The sequence below is a fragment of the Arachis hypogaea genome, chromosome 3, assembly GCF_003086295.3.
Source record: "Arachis hypogaea cultivar Tifrunner chromosome 3, arahy.Tifrunner.gnm2.J5K5, whole genome shotgun sequence".
Lineage (NCBI taxonomy): Eukaryota > Viridiplantae > Streptophyta > Magnoliopsida > Fabales > Fabaceae > Arachis > Arachis hypogaea.
The window spans coordinates 49,481,479-49,485,874 of NC_092038.1; the positions used below are offsets into that span (position 1 = coordinate 49,481,479).

At 38.4% G+C, this 4,396-nt stretch overlaps 1 long non-coding RNA gene across 1 annotated transcript; it reads left to right on the forward strand.

Moving 5' to 3' along the window:
* Positions 1–549: 549 nt before the first annotated feature.
* Positions 550–3,751, forward strand: LOC140183790 (uncharacterized). Its single transcript, XR_011879901.1, has 3 exons — positions 550–1,354; positions 1,435–1,575; positions 3,529–3,751. It is a non-coding gene; the product is annotated as an uncharacterized lncRNA (long non-coding RNA).
* The last annotated feature ends 645 nt before the right edge of the window (positions 3,752–4,396 follow it).

Genomic DNA, 4,396 nt, shown 5'->3' on the forward strand with positions numbered 1-4,396 from the left:
AACCAAAACCTTTGAAAAGTCTTATTTTGATCAAGTCTCAAATCATATAGTTATTTATAGCCTTAATTTCAGAAATTATTTTATTAAAGATAATTAAGACAAGTTTTGATTTATTGAATTTGAGATAAGTTATGATTATTATCCAATTTATAATTATTGGATTATTTTCTATATTTAAATTACAAAGTTGGTGGTTGTGAAATAATAAGGATTTTTATATGATTTTGGACTAAATAATTAATATTTTAGAATATTGATACTACTGTTTTGAGAAAATAAAGAATTTAATTATATTATTTCCAATTATTTGATTTGGGCATTTTATTGAAAATAATTTGTAAAATTGATGAGCAAATAGTATTTTCTACATACAATTAGTGTTGGATTTAATTTGAGTCTCAATTACTAAATTATCCCTACTCTTATTTGAAATTACCAATTACCCCTAACCCTAATTTTCAAAAAGAGGAAACCCTAACCCAGTGACCCGTACCCAACCCGGTTCCCTCCACCCACACTCAACAACAGCAGCAGACCCTTACCCCCTTTCATCCTCTTCAACGAAAAACTGCAGCACCCCGCGGTTTCCTTTCCTTTTTCCATGAAAAAAAAAGAATCAGAAGCAAAAAGGGAGAGATGGAGCAGAGCTGCGATCATGGGGAAGGAATGGGCCGCGCTACTATCGCTGGTCACCTCACTGTCGCGCTGTCGTCGAACCATGAAGGGAGGGGGAGTGTCGCGAGTCAGCATTCTTGAGCTGCATCACCATGGAACCAGCCTCGTCGCGCCGCTATCAGCCTCGTGCCTCCTGGTGCTGTCGGTGGAGCTGTGTGGCCGGATCTACTGCAGGAGGTCGGGAAGAGAGGCATTCTTCAGATGGCAAATGGAGCTCGGCAGGGGTTGTAGCACCATCACTAAACTCGTGCGCCGAGGGAGATGAGACGCGAGAAGGAGTCGTCGTGGGGTTGTCGGTGCTGCCGCGTGGCTGAGCTCGCTGATTGTGAAGGTCGACGCTGTTAATGGGGTTTTGCCGGGAGAGAGGGGACGCATGAGGAGGGAGCTAGAATCGCGGCCGGTCCCTGACGGGGCTTCATCCGCCACTGCTGCTGGCCGTTTCGAGCTGCTCCGCCACCTCTGCCGCCGGAGAATGCAGCTCAGTCGCCAGAAAAACCACTGCCGATAAGGGTCCTTGCATTTGGTCTTCATTCCTTTCTATTCTTGGGTTTTTATCGTCATGACATTGTTGTGCAGTCGCGGTTGTCGGGGTTATTCGTCGCCGCTGCCGCCTGAGGTGGCTGCCGGGGCTACCGTCAGACAAGTTCAAAGGCCGTTGCTGTTTCATTTTCATATTACAGTGAGTATTTTAGGTTTCAAAAACCTCCGCGTTATTGTCTTGTTATGTATATTAAGGTCTTTGCGGTACTAATGTGTTAGGAATTAGTAACTGAGGTTACACGTACCGAGTGAGGTTGTTTTTGCTATTTGGAAAGCAAGCGAAGGCTTCGGTTGTCGCGGATTTCGCGCTGAGCGAAAAGAGTTTAGTTAACACGCTTGGGTTATGGTTTGAGTTTTGAGGTAGGGCGCTTTCTGAAAACTATATTTTTTATATTGGAATTATTACATATGGATACTGTTGTGACACAATTTTGTATTTGGTGATTGTATCAGCCTTATATATTATTTGATGGTCTAGAATGATTATGAATGTTTGTTTTGCTAAATTGTTGTGCGGCTTTGAGAAATGGAATGTTTTGAAGTTAATTCTTAAAGATTTGAAATTTGAGTTTAATCCGTTGGGAATTGATTTGAGTTGAGTTGACTCTCTTGATAATGTGAAAGATAGAATACTCTTTGAAATTCAGCCTGGTTTGCTTTAATTGATTTGGTTTTGATAAATGATCCGTTGCTGAACCGATTCTTTAAAGCTTTGGAAATGAGTTTAATTGTTGATAACGATTTGATTTTTTAAAGGTTCCTTGAGATATGAAAATGAGATGACTGTTGGATTTAGTGTGCCTTTGAACTGAATTTTGGATTTGGATTGTTGAAAAAGGTTGTGGAACGGTTTAGTTGGGACCCGAACCGGGTGGCAAAGTCCAAGTTTTAGGGGAGATGCTGCCGAAATTTCTATAAAATCCGAGTCTTTATTGAAATGTTGTCTGTAAAAATGATGAGTTAAAGACTTCTACTATTTTATTGAATTATCAAGAAAAGGATGATTCATGCTTTGAAAATAAATAATTAAAGAGGAAATTGTGATTTAGTCTTGCTTCTTAAGAAAGGCATTGTATCTCTTTCAGGAGAAAGTTATTTAGAATGAAACTTATGTTTTAAGGCTATTTTAAATGTGACAAGGGAGATGCCTTTGAATTTGACTTGAGGGTTTCAATTTGAGGAGTTTCAATGACTTTGAAAGAACCTGAACGTCTATTGACAAGTTTCATTTTAAAATGTTTTGGGAATGGTTTTAAGTACTCTTTGAAATCCTGAATCCTTGCAAGACTAAAACAATTTCGAACAGTTGAAACGCTTTAGAATTTATCATGGGGGATTGAAGTTGGTTTTTTTTGCCTAAGTAAAGAAAATGGCTTTGAAAGAAGTGAATGATTACGTGACTTGGTTTCGCTTAGATCCTATTTTATTACTCAAATCAGGAAGCCAAGGTTTCTAATATTTTAAGTAAATTTGGCAAAATGAGATACGAGTTTCCCTGGGAGAAAGTAATGGCTAGCCACCACGTGCTCTAGGTGGAGACTCGAAGCTCTATTGACCCTATGTCGTCAGGGTGGCCGGGCACTGTGAAAGCCCCAGATGAGCTCACCCCCATAAATATTCACCAGTGAGGGTGATGGATATGGATCATGATTATGATCAAGTTTATATTGAGTATAAATCGAGTTGCGCAGACACGACAGAGGGACAGTCCAATGGTTAGCTACCAGGACTTGTCGGGTTGGCTCTATAACCGTTAGATGATATCATCAGCCACTAGGACAGGCATGCATCATATGCATCTATGTGACATTGTTTGGGTGTTCATATTGTACTTGGTTTGCCTTTGTGACTATTTGAGATTAACTGCTACCTGTTCTACTTACTGTAACTATTTGTTTGTGCTTGAACCTCCTATCTGTGTTTGCAACTGGGACTCTGTTGGATTGTGGTGATTGGTTGTTGGATGGATTGTTTGGGCCTAGGGCCGTGGTTTAATTGAGATGGACTGATGGTTGGTTTCGGTTTTGTGTTTCTTGTTTGGAAAAGTATGAAGGGCTAAATTGGTTCAGCATAGATAAACCTTTTGAAAGGCTTTTGAATATTGTTTTAAATGAACAGTTTCCTCTTTCAGAAAAGGATTTCAGATTTTCTCTTTTACTGTAAACCGTTGTTTTTGAAAAAAGGCATAAGTCAGTTATTAATCACTAGTATGGTTTATCTTCACGTATCCTATTACAGTAATTCCCAAAAACCCTATACTAAGAATCCTTTCGAGGATGATGTTCTCACCCCCTACATTTTTTTCCCTTTCAGGATATGGACGCTGAAGTCACGAAGATTTTGTTTAATTGTTGTTGAGACGCTCTGTGTTGCTTTAGATTATTATTTATTGTACCCTCACCGTTATTTTGATATATTCTGTAAGAGGGATATGAATTATATTGATGAATGCTTGTAATATATATATATATATATATATATATATATATATATATATATATATATATATATATGTACTCTTTATGAGTTTTTGTAAGTTGTATGGTATCTGTGGATGTACGTTATCGAATGAAGTATCTTGGGAACGATTTTGCGGTAAAAAGTTTTAAATAGGCTCATATTTTAGTATTAAATAGTATAAGTGTCGTCGTAATGTCCGAGCTATCAGAGTCACGCAGCGGGAAGCGTGAGCTTTGGTAGTTAGGGTGTTACATTATGGTATCAAAGCGGTCTTTCCTGTAGAGCCTAAGGAATGGACTGACTATGCTTCAATTGCATACTCTGAGCATTTGTCATGTATTAGGACTTGTCTAATGACGAGAATTAGAGCTTTATGCACATGGCGATCTATTGATTAACGCTGTAAGTCTGCCATTGCATAATTCCTAATATTAAGTTTGGCTGGCTTAATACTAGTAAATTATGTATATGAAAGTACTGATGGGTTATCATAGATGTTATAGAGTTTTGAGTAAAGCGAATCGCGGGTTTTGGGAACATTAGAAACTATTTCTCGAGGCTATTCAGTTGTGTGTCTTGAATTTTGTTCGAGTCGACCTGTTCTTTCATAGCCTAACTTGAGGTTCTTGTTTGCTAATCCTTTAGAAAGGTGGTTTGATTTTCCAACTCTATTCCTCTATTCATATGCATTCTTGTTTGATCTTAAAGTGCATATGCTTGT